Source organism: Felis catus, chromosome D3, assembly GCF_018350175.1.
Source record: "Felis catus isolate Fca126 chromosome D3, F.catus_Fca126_mat1.0, whole genome shotgun sequence".
NCBI lineage: Eukaryota > Metazoa > Chordata > Mammalia > Carnivora > Felidae > Felis > Felis catus.
This window is the reverse complement of record NC_058379.1, coordinates 17,664,692-17,680,679: the sequence shown is the minus strand read 5'-3', so window position 1 is coordinate 17,680,679 and position 15,988 is coordinate 17,664,692. Positions and strand designations below refer to the sequence as shown.

The window sequence follows — 15,988 nt, the reverse complement described above, 5'->3', positions numbered from 1 at the left end:
GTGCTTCCCTCTCCACGTCCTGGGGCCCTTCTCCTGGGCCTCCTTTTCCTTAGGTGTGAAATGAGGGTGCTCTCCACCCTGTTAGTCTGCCGTCACAGCCCCTTGTTCTTAGCCACGACGCTGTACCAGGGTTGCCGTCGTTTCTGACCTCTTTTCCTTTTCCTCCCTGAGTTTTTAGCGTGGCATCCGCTCGAGAAGGAGCTGGCTGGTTTATTTAGCTTCCCAGGGAAATAGAGATTTTTCCTTGAAGCAGAGAGCTGAAACTTCCGTCTTAGTTCACAAATATTGAAATTAAACACCCAGGACGTGCCCAGAAATGCTAAGCATTAAGATGTTAGCCTATAGACTGGAGCCAGAGGGACCCCGGCTGAAGTTCAGACTTGGTCACCTCCGCTCTGTGAGACCTTCGGCAAGTTATTCCGAGCTTCAGTTTTTCCATTTGTAAAATGGAGACAAACTGCCTCGCCTTTGGCCCCAAGTTCAGGATTTGCAGGCCAGACTCTCCAAGATCTGACCCTTTCCATGACACACATTCCCCTCGGGAGCCACTATCAGGCAGTGGTTGTGGGCGTTTCCACTGGAAGCCACACAGCCCGGGGTTCCAATCCCAGCTCTGCCCCCTTGCAAGCTGAGTTACATTCAGCAAGTGACTTGGTCTATCTCACCGGTTCCGTTTGCTTTTCAGTAAAATGGGGACAGTGTGATGACAGTACTTCATAGAGTTTTATGTGAGGGCGAAGTGAGATCCTACATGTCTGGCACAAAGCTGACGTTTGGTGAGTATCCGCTGTTGCAGTTATTCCTAGACAAGACACCAAGTCCTTGCTGTTTTTGTTATTCACAGAAGAAACTGTCAGACCTGTAGGCTGCTCCAACCACGGGGGAGTGACTCCATGTCCTTTCTTAGGTCTCAGCCTGATCCAGTTGAGGGAAGCCACTGACCTACAGCACAAAGGAAGTGTCCCAACCCAGGCCAGAGGTGTGCTGTCATGAAAGACACCGTGGAGGCGTGGGGGGGTGGGGGTGGGGGTGGGGCTGCGGGGCATTGAAAGGTGAGGGACCAAACAGCTTTGGCCCTCGCTGGCTGTGCTTCCGCTTATATCTGGTAACTCTTCCCCTAGTCCCCCAGCTCCCGGCCCTTGGCATGGAGAACGGCACATAGCAAATGCTCAAGAGATTTTGTTGACTCAAATAAGAGATATCTAAAACAGGACAAACCATGGTGTTTTTAAGAAACAAAAAAAAATCAAGATGGTGGTTATTTCTGGGGCTTCTTGTTTCTATCTTTTTTTTTTCTTTTTAAAATGTATTTATTTTGAGAGAATGTGAGCAGGGGAGGGGCATAGAGAGGGAGACAAGAATCCCAAGCAGGCTCCACACTCAGTGCGGAGCCTGACATGGGGCTCGATCCCACGACGGTGAGATCATGATCTGAGCTGAGATCAAGAGTAAGTTGCTCAACCGACTGAGCCACCCAGGGGCCCTGTATTGTTTCTGTCTTTTTTTTTTTTTTAATTTTTTTTAACGTTTATTTATTTTTGAGACAGGGAGAGACAGCATGAACGGGGGAGGGTCAGAGAGAGAGGGAGACACAGAATCTGAAACAGGCTCCAGGCTCTGAGCTGTCAGCACAGAGCCTGATGCGGGGCTCGAACTCACGGTCCGCAAGATCATGACCTGAGCTCAAGTCGGATGCTTAACCGACTGAGCCACCCAGGCGCCCCTTGTTTCTGTCTTTTGAACGAAGGTCTTGAACACGGTTCCCTTGAAGTGCCCTGAAGTTTCACTTCTGATGGCCTGCGTAGTAATGTTGTAAAAACTTTTCCCAGAGGAGGGCCAGGCTGCCCTGCTACCAGTGAATTATGGAGGATGGTCAGTGGAGGGGAAAGCAGTGAGGCTCGGGGGCCAGACAGATAATGTGTTCAAATGCAAGGCCTACCTGGACTAGGTCACTCACCACACTGAACTGGATATCATGGGGCTTGTGGACTTCTGTCTCCTCCCAGGCATAAGATGACATCATCATCCGCTTTTAAAGGCACTGTCCGCTTTCCACCTTTTCAGGCCCCAGTTCTTCAATGAGCTTAGACTGTGGGGAGCGAATCCAGAAGCTGCATAAGAACCATCAAGGAGTGAAATTGCCTGGGCCTGAGACAGTAGAGGGAGGTGGGGAGTGTGGAGAAGGTGAGCGTACCTGCCTTATCCAAGGTGGGTAACAGCTAATCTGCTCTAGCCTACCTTTACTGTGTGAAAAATGTGTCCAAGAGTTGACAGATTTTCCGATTTTTCACAAGAAATGTCAGGCCTAGATCTCGAAGCAAGCTCTCCAGATTTTTTAACAGTTGGCATCTCTGCCCACTGGCCATGCAGGGCTGCCAGACTGTAATCCCTGTTTTAGGCTTTTAAAATGGGCGGGAGACGGTGGCTGGGAACACAGGAAGTAACAGCACAAATGCCGTTCAGCAAATGACTGCACCACTGTCGGTGACCACCAGGGGGCAGTAATTCACCAAACATCACGTCCCCCGTTCAATCTTTGTCAGGAGATCACACTCAATTTTCTTGACTTTGTCTGCATTCAGCTGTGTTGAATGCACAAAATATGGTCCCTGAAGCGAGATTGAAAAGTCGGCTTTCTCCACCTTAAGCATTCTATATTGGGTGGAAATGGCTTCCTCGTGGCCCACGCAGGAGTTTTCTAAGAGCTTACCTTGACACTTGACAAAGAACCTGGAAAGTGGCTGCTTGGAAATGTGTCCATTATGCAAAACAAAACAAAACAAAACAAACCCTTATGCATCTTTAAGAAACAGCAGTCAAGCGCTTCTTGCTGGCTGAATCAGATTCTATTGCTTAGGAAACACAAAACTCCCCAACTCGAGGCTATATATTGCATTGATGGCTCCAGAATGACTCAACTTCATTTAAAAGAAAATACACCAGACTGGTTCTCTCTCCCAACTCCCAGGTTCGTCTCATTTCCCAACCTGCTTGGATTTTTTTTTTTTTTCTCTCTCCTTCTAACTTAGAGCTGCTGCAGAAGAGGCCCCCAGCAACCCTTTTCCCTGACTACTGATGTCCTCAGTTTGCATACCCAGTGGGGTCCAGGGGGCATCCACAGGAGACAGGGTTTGGGATAGGTGTCCTTGGGCTGATGGCTCATGCTTGGGATTCAGGATGATCTCAGACATGCAAAGAAGTACTGTTTTCAGAGCAATCACTTGGGGAAGTGATGTTTCTTACTTTCAAAAAATTAAACCATAACTGTTTCCTTTTCTCATTAAATAACCCAAATAACCAACTACCTACTTAATTTTTTTTTTTTTTAATTGAAGTGTGGCTGGCATACAATATTATGTTCGTTTGGGTGTACAACACAGTGACTTGACAATTCGGTACATCACGCAGTGCTCACCATGAAGAGTGTAGTTACTGTCCGTCACTTTACAATGTTATCACAACTACTTTATTTCCTAAAAGCATAATGGGATCACAGATATAATAGAAGGCACAAATAAACAATAAGAAGACAAAAAAATCTCGTGCGCAATTGTACTAGATATTTTTTATGCACATCTATTTTTAAATCATGAAATATTTCAGACATCCAGAAGGCATAGGTAGTAAAATGGGTCCCTGGGTGCCTCCCCGCACCCCCCCACCCCGCCAGGTTAAGAAATATCATATTATATTACCAACGTACTGAAGCCCCGGGGCACTCTCTCCCATATCACCTTGCCTTCCTTCACTCCGAGAGATAATCACCATCTTGAATTTGTTGCTTATTACATCATATATGGCCTCTTGTTTTTACCCATAGGTATATATTCCTAAATGATATATAGCGATGTTCTGCATGCTTTTACATGTTATATATATGCTGCGTATCCTTCTTTTTGTTGTTGTTGTTTTGTTTGGCATTTTGTTTTAGAGATTTATATTCCTATTGATGCATGGAGTTCTGGTTCATTAATGGTACACTGCTATGTAGTATTCCATTTAACAATTTATTTCCCATTTACCTGTTGATAGGCATTTAGAGTATTTCCAGTCCTTTTCTATTACAAGCAACATGTCAGTGAAGTTCTTATATGATCTTTTGGTGTGTGTCTGGAAGTTTCTCTAGGCCGGAGCTTCTCAACGAATCACCTGGGGAGCTTTTATTTTTTTTTTAATTTTTTTTTCAACATTTATTTATTTTTGGGACAGAGAGAGACAGAGCATGAACAGGGGAGGGGCAGAGAGAGAGGGAGACACAGAATCGGAAACAGGCTCCAGGCTCTGAGCCATCAGCCCAGAGCCTGACGCGGGGCTCGAACTCACGGACCGTGAGATCATGACCTGGCTGAAGTCGGACGCTTAACCGACTGTGCCACCCAGGCGCCCCTTTGGGGAGCTTTTAAAAAAAACACCCTATACCTGGGCCTGCTCTAGACCGGTAAAGTCCTCCAACCTTTCTGATCCTTCTGTATCTTGGCTATACATGGAAATAATTGTACTGGTCACACTATCTCATTACTGGTAGTGGTAACCACCATTTATTAAGCACTTACTGTGTACGAAGTAGTTTATGTGTATTGTTTTATTGGACTTTTGGAACAATGCTGTGAGGTAGAGATTATTAAGCCCACTTTACAGAAGGTAAGACTGAGGCTCATAGAAGTTAAGTAATTAGTCTGAGTCACGCAGCAAGCAAGTGGCAGAGCCAGGGTTCACAACCAGCCTTCCTGACTCAGAATTTGTGGTTTTAACCACGAGGAGACTCTATGATCTCAGAGCTGACAGGTTATGCTTAGGCTCTTCAGTTCTACAGGTGGAGAAACTGAGGCGGATAGAGTGCAAGGGCAAAGCCAGGACACAAATCCAAGTCCATAGACTCTCTCTTTATTCATCAACACATCACTTTCTTATGTAAAAGTACTTTGAAGAAGGGAATGAGAAGCAAGGAGGGAGAAATCTTAATAAAGCCATCTTTTCTTCTCAAGACAGTTTCAGTCTCTTAGGGGCAGCTGGATCTGCTCTGTATGGGTTATCCCCTGCTGTGTAACAAATAATGCCCAAATTTAGCAGCTTAACACAACAATAAACATTTATTATTTTACATAGTTCATATGTGTCAAGAATCCAGGAGTGGCTTAACTGGGTGAGTTTTTAAAAAATTTTTTAACGTTTATTTATTATTGAGAGACAGGGAGAGACAGAGCATGAGCATGGGAGGGGCAGAGAGAGGGGGAGACACAGAATCCGAAGGAGGCTCTAGGCTCTGAGCTGTCAGCACAGAGCCGGACATGGGGCTCGAACTCATAAACTGCGAGATCGTGACCTGAGCCGAAGTTGGACGGTTAACCAGCTGAGCCACCCAGGTGTCCCTCATTTTTTTTTTTAATGTTTATTTATTTATTTTTGAGAAAGAGAGCAGAAACTGGGGAGGGGCAGAGAGAGAGAGAGGGAGACACAGAATCCAAAGCAGGCTCCGGGTTCCTAGCTGTCGGTGCAGAGCCCAAACGCAGGGCTCAAACTCACGAACCGTGGGATCGTGACCTGAGCCGAAGTCGGACGCTTAACTGACTGAGCCTCCCAGGTGTCCCTAGTTGGGTAATTGTGGCTCAGGATCTCTCTCGAGATTGCAGTTGTGATGTTGGCTGGGGTTACAGTCACCCGAAGGCTTGACTCGGCTAAAGAGCCATTCGCAAGGTGGCTGAAAAGTTGGTGCTGGCTGGTGGCCAGGGGCTTCCGTTTCTCTCCATGTGGGTCACTTCGTAGGGCTGTTTGAGTGTCCCCACAGCATGGCAGCTTCCCCCCAGTCTGAGTGATCCAAGTGCATGGTGTCTTTTATGACATAGCTTTTGAAGTCACGCAGCGTCACCTCTGCTGGACTGTATGGGCCGCAACACAGGGCAGCCTCGGTACCACGTGGAAGGGGACTGCCTAGCGTTCAGCAGGAGGTGAAGGTCATCGGGGGCCGTCTCGGAGGCTGCCTGTCCAGCACCCACTGTGCCTGCCCCTCCTCAATCCCAGTGGTTCTTTCTGAGTCTTTGGGGGCCTCAGGACAGGAAGCTTCTGCAGGCGTGAGACTCACCTGTCACAACAGTGGGTTCCGAGTTGCCAAAGTTCCTTTCCCCCAGATGTTTCATGAGAGCTTTCCAGCCCTGCTCCTCTCATTGGCCTGAGAAGCTGCCTACTCGTGCCTAAAAACAGTCATGCGGACGTGGAGACTGGCTCACGTGCTCAGGACGCCGTTGTAGATCGTTGCCTCTAGAAGATGTGACTGACACCTTCTCCTCCTCCTGCGTGGTGATGGTGACTTAGGGTGGCCACTAGGCCAGCCCAAGTGCCGATCTGGAGGCCCCACGGTCTGCCTCCTCCCCCTTCTCAGATCTCCCTGCTTCACCCGATCCGAGGCTGCCCCTTCCAGCAACACCCGTCAGCTGGACAGCCAAGTGCTTGGCAGCCGAGGGGCAGGGGGGCCGCAACCACCCTGGGTCCAGATTGCAGTCCCTTTGGACACGCCCCAGAAGCACTCAGTGGAAGCTTTCGGTTGCCATAGTAACACGGAGACAAGGAAATTAGCAAGGGTGCCTGGCTGGGCTAGAAAGCTGCGCTTTTATTCTGCGTTTCCCACTTCTAACTAGACAAGGCTAGGGACGGACATCAAAGGATCTTTTCCTGGAAATGCTCTTTAATAAATTGTGAAATGAGGGGCGCCTGGGTGGCTGTCGGTTAAGCGTCCGACTTCGGCTCAGGTCACGATCTCGCGGTTTGTGAGTTTGAGCCCCGCGTCGGGCTCTGGGCTGGCAGCTCGGAGCCCGGAGCCTGCTTCCGATTCTGTGTCTCCCTCTCTCTCTGCCCCTCCCCCACTTGCTCTCTGTCTCTCAAAAATGAATAAATGTTAAAAAAAATTTTTTTTTAGAGAAATAAATAAATTGTGAAATGAGCACAACCCCCATAGGGTGCTGGTGGTGATTCTGGCATTCTCAGAGGAACCCAAGGAGCAAGTTTACAGCCAAGGCAGCTTCTTGTTGATGTTGATACTGTTATTTTAAGAAGACTTTCAGATTTGTGCATTCGTGTGTGTGTGTGTGTGTGTGTTAGGATTCTCTACACCCAGTGTGGGGCTTGAACTCACAACCCCAAGATCAAGAGTTGTATGCTCCACCAACTGAGCCAAGCAGGCGCCCCTATTGTTAATATCAACTTTACTGAGGTGTGATTCTCGTACCATACAATCCACTCAGGATCATGGTCAAGGTTAGAACTTTTCATCCCCCCGAAAAGAAACCTCCCACCCTTTAGATTTCTCTGCCACCGGCCGCCCTCAGCCCCGGCAACCTACTTTCTATCCCTATAGATTCTTCTTCCTATAAATGGAATCATAGAATACGTAGTCTTTTGTGACTGGCTTCTTTCAGCATTTTTATTCTTTGCCTCCTTAAGGTTCTTCATAGTCTCCCTGACAAAGGTGTCTCTGTTCTCTTTGAGAACAATTCATGGGCCAGGGGTGCAGCTGCCAAATTAGCCCCCGCCCGGGCTCCAGATGGACGGAGGGGAGCAGATTCCTCCGAGGCCACCAGTGTTCACCCTTCCCCGCTGCTTTGAGGCTGTAGTGGGACAAGTGGCCCGTTTGGAGCACGACTGGCCACGTGTCATGCCTGCACGGGTGGACATGCCTCCCCACCGCTCTCCTTCTTTTGGAGGCCGGGGTGGGACAGTTCTAATCACAGCCAGCAAGCGCTCACTAGGTGCCAGGCACCGTCCTAGGAGTGGCATGCGTGTTAGGACTAGTTCATTGTTACAGACCTTTTCTCCCCCCCTGCCCCCGCCACCTCCCTTTTTTAAACCTTTCTTCTTCTTCTTTAATGCTTATTTATTTATTGAGAGAGAGAGAGGGAAAAAAAAGCATGAGTGGGGGAGGGGCAGAGAGAGAGAGGGAGAGAGAGAATCCCAAGCAGACTCCGCACTGTCAGTGCAGAGCCTGACGTGGGGCTCGATCCCACAAACCATGAGATCGTGACCCGAGCCGAAATCAAGAGTTGGGCGCTGAACCGGCTGAGCCACCCAAGCGCTCCCCCCACCTTTTCTTTTTGTGGGATCCACTTAAAAGCTGCCTCTTTTAGTTCATGCCCATGTTTTGCTGAAGCTATAATCTGTCTCTTTTCTTTCAGCCATAAACCGTGTGTATCAAAAAAAAAAATGTCACTGTTCTCCTTGCACTAGTCTGGATACTTGACTTTGATGAGTATTATTATTATATTAAAATGCACATAACATGAAATTTACCACCTTAACTCTTTTGAAATAGTGGCATTAAACACATTCACACTTTTGTACAAACACCACTACCATCCGTCTCCAGACCCCTTTTCATCTGCCGACACTGAGACCGTAGCTCCCCAACCTGTGAGACCCCCTTCTACTTCCTGTCTGTATGATTCTGACCAGTCTAGGTGGAACCTGACCGTATTTGTCTCTTTGTGACGGCTTAGCCTCACATACCTCCGAGGTCCACCCTGTGGTTAGCATGTTTCAGAATCTCCTTCCTTTTAATTTTTTTTTTAATTAAAAATTTTTAGGGGCGCCTGGGTGGCTCAGTCGGTTAAGTGTCCGACTTCGGCTCAGGTCATGATCTCACAGTCCATGAGTTCGAGCCCCGTGTCGGGCTCTGTGCTGACAGTTCAGAGCCTGGAGTCTGCTTCGGATTCTGTGTCTCCCCCTCTCTCTGCCCCTCTCCCCCATTCATGCTCGGTCTCTCTCTGTCTCAAAAATAAATAAACATTAAAAAAAATTTTTAAAGTTTACTGATTTTTGAGAGGGGAGTGGGGTGGGGAAAGGACAGAGAGAGAGAGAGAGGGAGAGAGAATCCCAAGCAGGCTCTGTACTGTCAGCACAGAACCCGATGCCGGGCTTGAACTCACCATATGGTGAGATGATGGCCTGAGCCAGAATCAAGAGTCAGACGCTTAACCGACTGAGCCACCCAAGCTCCCCACAATCTCCTTCCTTTTTAAGGCCAGATAACATTCCTAGTGTTCACTTTTAACATGTCCTCACGGACAGCTGAGATGCTAGTCTGATATCGTTTCTTTTTTAATTTTAAAGATTTTCAAAAACTTTTTAGAGCAGCTTCAAGTTCACAGGAAAATTGAGAGGAAGGTACAGAGATTCCCCACATACACCCTACTCACCCCCCATTCACAGCCCCGACCCCCTTTACCAACATCTCTGACCAGGGCGGAATGTTTGTTGTAATCGATGAAGCTACGTGGACATGTCATTATCACCAAGGTCAAGGTCCATAGTTTACATCCAGGCTCATTCTCAGTGTTGTACCACCATATCATGCAGAGTATTTTCACTGTCCTAAATGTCCTCTGTGCTCTGCCTTTTCATCCCTCTCATCCGTCCCAACCCAGGGCAACGTGATATTTTTACTGTCTCCATGGTTTTGTCTTTTTCAGAATGTTGTCTGTTGGGGGGGGGGGCGCCCGGGTGGCTCAGTTGGTTGAAGTGTCCGATTTCGGCTCAGGTCATGATCTCACGGTTCGTGAGTTCGAGCCCCATGTCGGTCTCTGTGCTGACAGCTCGGAGCCTGGAGCCCACTTCAGATCCTCTGTCTCCCTCTCTGTCTGCCCCTCCCCCGCTTGCATGCTCTCTCCCCAAAATAAATAAACATTAAAAAAAAATTTTTTTAAATATCTTTTGTTGGAATCCTTCAGTACGTAGCCTTTTCCGATTGGCTTCTTTCACTTAGTAATATGCATTTAAGTTTCCTCCATGTCTGTTCATGGCTCGATAGGTCATTTCCTTTTAGCGCTGAATACTTCATGGTCTATCCACTCACCTCCTGAAGGGCATCTTGGCTGCTTTCGGGTTTGGGCAATTATGAGTAAAGCTGCTGTAAGTATCTGTGTGCAGGTTTTTGTGTGGACCTGTGTTCAACTCCTTTGGGTAAACACCAAGGAGCACAGTTGCGGGCTTGTGTGGGAAGAGTAGTTTTGGTTTTGGAGGAAACTGCCAACCTGTTTCCCAAAGTCCTTTTTTGACCTCCCAGCAGCCATGAATGAGAGCACCTGTCGCTTCACACCCTTGTCAGCATTTGGTGTTGACCGTGTTCCAGATTTGGGCCCTTCTCACAGGTGTGTGGTGGCATCCTGTTGTATTTTTATAATTTTCTTTTTGGCATTCATTCATTTTTGAGAGAGAGAGGGAGGCACAGAATCCGAAGCGGGCTCCAGGCTCCGAGCTGTCAGCACAGACCCCGACGTGGGGCTCGATCCCGCGAGACCGCGAGATCACGACCCGAGCCGAAGTCGGACCCTCCAACGACTGAGCCACCCGGGCACCCCTAACGGTGTCCTGTTGTTGTAATTTGCATTTCTCTGATGACCTGTGATATGGAGCGTGATATTATTTTCCCATTGGCTAGTATCTGGCGAGATTAATTGAAAACATTGGTTAAAGCAGAAAACCAGAAAATTTTATATCCTAGAATATTTTATCTTTTATTTTCACTTACCCACACAAGTGTCCTGTATACTAATTTATATTCTGTACATTAATTTTCCTATATTAATATGGGGTTAGTTAATATTAGGTCAATTCAGTAACCTAGGTAATTAGTTAATATGGGGTTAATTAATCGATGATAGGTTGAGTGATTAAAGCCTCCTGTTGTCTTTCCTTTACAAGTCAGATGATTGTCTCTTTTGGCTTACTTAAATGTAATAAGAATTTATTATTATTTTATTTTAATTTTTTTATTTTTAAATTTTTAAAAAATGTTATTTTTGAGAGAGAGAAAGTGACATAGTGTGAATGGGGAGGTACAGAGAGAGAGGGAGGCACAGAATCCAAAGCAGCTCCAGGCTCCGAGCTGTCAGCACAGAGCCCGATGTGGGGTTTGAACCCATGAACCTGGAGATCATGACCTGAGCCAAAGTCGGATGCTTAACCGAATGAGCCACCCAGACACCCCTGTTTTATTTTATTTTATTTTATTTTTAAAGTTTATTTATTTATTTTGAGAGAGAGAGAGCAGGGGAGAGGCAGAGAGGGAAGGAGAGAGAATCCCAAGTAGGCTCTGAGCTGTCAGAGCAATGCCCGATGTGGGGCTCCAAACCATGAACCATGAGATCATGACCTGAGCTGAAACCAAGAGTTGAACACTTAATCGACTGAGCCACCCAGGCGCTCCAAATGTAATGAGACTTTAGAGCCACTTGCAGAGCAGAATACAGACCCTTCCAGATTTTAATAGTAGCCCCCCCACCCCCGGCCGCTGCGATCTTTTACAGTCACCTACCTCTCTAGCTAATTAGCAGTTTCTATTTAGGAAGTTGATTTTCTCAGGGCTTTCTAAAAACACTTAACTTTTCATGGACACAACTTCCTTTTCCCCTCGTATTTTATCCTACCACGTGCTGTTTACCTAAAATACAATGGCAAGTCAACAGGCTTACTTGTGGTAAGCATGCAGCTCACCTGGGGGCTGCTGGTCTGCAGGGGCGGGTGTGCAGGGGACAGCCTAATCGGACAGGCGACCTGGACAGATCCACACGGAACGAAATTCTACAAACTGCCGTGCCAGTACCTGTCAAAAGTGTCCTGATCATAAGAGCCAAAGAAAGACTGACCGAGGAGGAACTGTTACAGACTGGAAGACACAGAGGAAAATGTGACACCTCAAGGTGTTCTGATTGTGAATCGTGTCCTTTTATTATAAAGGGCTTTATTGGGATAACTGGTAACACCTAAATGAGGTCTGAGGATTAAGTGACGAGGATGCTGGTGTTCATTTCCTGATTTCCGGGGCCGTCGTATGATTCTGTAGGAGAACTCCGTGCCCCACACCCCTCCTCCCTGTCAGAGTCTCTCCCTGAATAGCCAATCAGGGAGGAGCAGAAAGATCCTTCAGGAAAGATCTTTTGTGCAGGATGATGTCAAGTAGCAGTAACATCCATGAGAGGGTTCAGGGACTTCATGCACACCAAGGGCCATTTGGCTAGAGGGCTGCTACACAGTCTTTTCACCTGGAATGTTCTTTCCCACGTCCCTGCTTCCCATAGCAAAGTCCTGCTCCCCTCAGAGCATTTCAGCTCCTTTCTTGGGGAGCTTGCTCAAACCCTAGTCCCTTGTGTGGTCAGGGCTCCCTGCCCTCTCCCTAGGTGTCAGTCCCTCTTGTATCAAATTATTTGTCCACTGTCTCCCTGGAAGCTTGTGGACTCGCAGGGCAGCCCTTGCCCGCAGCCCCCCCGGTGCAACACGAACCCCCAAATCGTTCCGGCATGAATGGAACATTCTCGTAAGTACGAAGAGCTCACCTTGTTTCAGGGCTGATTAGATTTTACTGAACCTTACTGCTTCCATTTGTAAAGGTCTTCCCTGTGGCTCCCCCCCCCCTCCTTCCACAGTGCTAAGTGTCTTTCTTGGGGTGTTGACCTCGCCTCACCCCATCCCGGACCTCTTCCAATGGAACACGGGGCAGCAACAGAGAACAAATGAGTGGCTTCAGGGTTCCAGGAGAGAACAAAAGAGTGGTTTATGGACAGGGTTGCTCACACTGTTGCCACATCACCTCAGGGAGCCGCAGAGAAGTTAATTGTCCAACATTTCACTTTGTATGGCTGGATCTAATTACTCGGGGAATGGGGTGTTAAATCTCACATGTTGGCCCTTACGGCTGTCACCCGGGAGGGAGTTAAGAGGCTCCATCACAACAGGGACGGAGGGCAAATGAGCTTCCAGTGTGACGGGAAGGCGCAGAGGTGCCCTCAGAAGTGGTAGACAGCCTCTTCACGACGATGCCCAGCATTTTCTGCGTCTCCTGGAGGAGTAGCCGGAGGCCCCAGTTACAGAATAACAATAATTGCATTTGGACAGGGGTGAGCTTAGAATGCGTGCATTGTCTCGCTGGACTGTTCTGATGATCCCGTGGTGTGTGTATGCACACGTGTGCGTTTTCTGTCTCTGTGTGTACCATGCAGGTGTTGCTTTCATTTCACGGTAGAGGAAACAGGACCGGGAGGTTACGTGATCTCCTTGGTGCCCCCACAGGATTGGCCTCCTGATTTCGAGACCAACTTTTTTTTTTTTTTTAAAGCTTATTTATTTATTTTGGGAGAGAGTATGTGTGTATGGGGGAGGGGCAGAGAGAGGAAGAGAGAGAGAGAGGATCCCAAGCAGGCTCTGCACTGTCAGCACAGAGCCCGATGCGGGGCTTGAACCCACAAACCGTGAAATCCCGACCTGAGCCGAAATCAGGAGTCGGACGCTTAACTGACGGAGCCACCCAGGTGCCCGAGACCAACTTCTTGTTTGTATGTTTTCTCTGTGACACAAATCCCCAGTGGGTGGCTCAGGGTATGTGCTTTGGAAATGGTAAAAGGCAGTGCTGTGCAGTGATTTAAAGTAGGGGTTGGTGGGGTGCCTGGGTGGCTCAGTCGGTTGAGCGTTTGACTCTTGATTTCGGCTCAGGTCATGATCTCACGGTTCATGAGTTTGAGCCCTGCATCGGGCTCTGTGCTGACAGTGCAGAGGCTGCTTGGGATTCTCTTTCTCTCTCTCTCTCTCTCTGTGCCCTTACCCTGCTTGCACGCAAAATAAATAAACTTAAGACAATAAATAAAGTAGAGGTTGGCAAATTATGGCTTGGGGGCCCAGTTTGGCCCCCTGCCTGTTTTTGTAAATAAAGTTTTATTGGAACATGGCCATGTTCACTGGTTTATGTATCATCTATGGCTGAGGAGAGTGGTTGCAGCAGAGACTGTAAGGTCCACAAAGTCTATAATATTTACTAGTGGGCCCTTCCTAGAACAAGTTTTCTGACCCCTGGTTTAGAGCTCAGGGTCTGGAGCCAGACTGTCTGGGGTTGAAAACCCAGCCCTGCCACTGTATGACCTTGGGCTTCCTGGCTTTGTCGTCTCATCTGTGAAATGGGAATGATCACAGTGGTTGTCACGCAGGTTGTTAGAGGAGTGAGTGAGCTCTTGGCATGCGGTACACGGGAGATGTTATTGATTGTCTGGAAATGAAGGTGTTCCGAGTTGCTTTCCTGGCCGGAGCGCTGGCAGGTTTCACAGACACGCGGGACCAGCCCTGTCGGGGCTGCGGAAGTAGCTGTGGGTTCTCGGGGGGGGGGTTCCCTGTAGTGGGTTGTTTCCACAGTCCCCTGAGTTAGGCTGTGTGCGAATGGGAGGCGGTCCTGGCTCCCAAATGAAGGAAGGATATGAAATAGGCTGCCCCAAATCCTCCTTAACCTGAAACATAAGCAAGGGGAAATTGCACAACCTCTTGGTGGGATTTTTGTAGAGGGGATGTAAGCCATGTGCAAAGTGATTTTGGTGGCTGGTGGCAGGGAGCCAAGTGTCAGAATGGGCCACCTGATGTATCTCTTTGGCTCAGGGTAGTGGTTAAAACACTGACTCTGAAGATGGACCTGGGTTCAAATCTGGACTCCGTCACTTCCCATGTGACCTCAGGCAAATGACTCCACCTCTCTGAGCCTCAGTTTCCCTAGCTGTCAAACGGGACTGACAATACCAATAACACCCATATAAGCGTTGTGCACGAGAAGCCCCTTCGTGCCTTTAGCCCACCTCTGAATCACCTGTTTTATTATTTACTTAATGCTTTTCTTTAAATCAACTTTGGAACCTAGACCATCGTCCTGAGGCAATAATGTTGGTGACGTCGTAGGGCGCAAAGTGTCTTTTTCCTAACACACGTCCCAGCTGTATCTTAAAAATGTGTCCCACCAGAAAGTAGACTTCACAAAGCCAGGGATTTTTCTGTATTTTGTTTGCTAATCCATTTCCAGCCCAGTGCCTGACACATAATAGGTGCTCACTACCTGGTTGTTGAATGAATGAATGAATGAATGATCTTAAATCATTACGATTGTTCGTTCAGGCAGTCAGAGTAAGGCGGGGCCCTCAGGTTGGAAGACCGCCCCTCCTCCCCCGTGACAGCAGCCGTCTTCCCACTTCTTTGGTTCCAAGTCAGGGGACCCAGACCGAACGAGCCCGCGATGTCTTTTGGCTACTTCTGAGCTCAGTGCAGATGGCAGCCAGGCCGAACTGAGCCCTGACGATTGCAGAGAAGCTGTGGGGTCTGGAGAGAGACGTTCGCGGTACACGGGGGCTCGGGGCGTGCAACGGCCAGCTCAGTCCTTAACCATTATTTATTATCGCTGCCAGCATTTTTGTTAAGGAGATGGCAGGCGTTTGGGCACATAGCTGCTTCCAGATGTCCTCCATAAATGCTCTGCACTTGCTGAGTTCCCAGAAACATAAAACCCGCTGTCAATGGACTTGCCCAGAGCCTGTATTTGCTGCGTTTTTGTTCTTGTTTAGTTATTACATTAAGTCTCCTGTGATTACAGAGCTGACAGCTGGTAAGGATTTGCATATGGCATGAAATTAAGTTAGTTCATTTTAATGTCTAAACCGAGCAGGGCACGAATTTGTCTGGTGAAAACCCTGCCTTCCTTGTCTTTGTTTGCACATCTGCTTTTGGCACTAGCCTCTACCGTCTTGAAGTTTGATCTCTCCCCACTCCACCCAGAGACGACAGGGGATGGGCTCCCCCTTTTAGAACTCCAAGAGGGATTTTTGCGCGTGGGGCCTAGAATGTTCTCTTTCAGGTTTGGGGGGGAATTAAGATTCAAGGGCAGCTGAGCAGAGACCAGCATTCTAGCCCCCGGCTGTGTGGTCTTTTTGCTGTGTTGCCTTGGGCAAGTCACTTTCCCTCTCTGGGCCTCAATTTCCTCCTCTGTCAGATGAGGGACTAGACGTAGACAAGCGTTCATCTCTAGGGGTGAAAATTGGACATTGGGGGTGGGGCGAGTTTTCATTATGTGGGACGGAGCCAGACAGGGTACATTCTTTGGTATTCCTGGTCCTTTGGTATCAGATGCCAACATCCTGCTCCTGGCAGTCGCTGCCAACCCATCAGGACCTCCGCGTACTTCCACGTTCTGTAGCAAACGCGATCA

General features: G+C 48.2%; 1 long non-coding RNA gene across 2 annotated transcripts in view; it reads left to right on the top strand.

The window, feature by feature from the left end:
* Positions 1–15,988, top strand: part of LOC109493250 — a 54,021-nt gene that overhangs the window by 939 nt on the left and 37,094 nt on the right. Inside the window, exons 2-3 of one of the 2 annotated variants that reach the window (XR_006588269.1) lie at positions 686–776; positions 908–979. This is a non-coding gene — a long non-coding RNA (uncharacterized LOC109493250). The remainder of the gene's footprint in view (positions 1–685; positions 777–907; positions 980–15,988) is intronic. The other variant, XR_002147370.3, reaches the window with a different exon arrangement.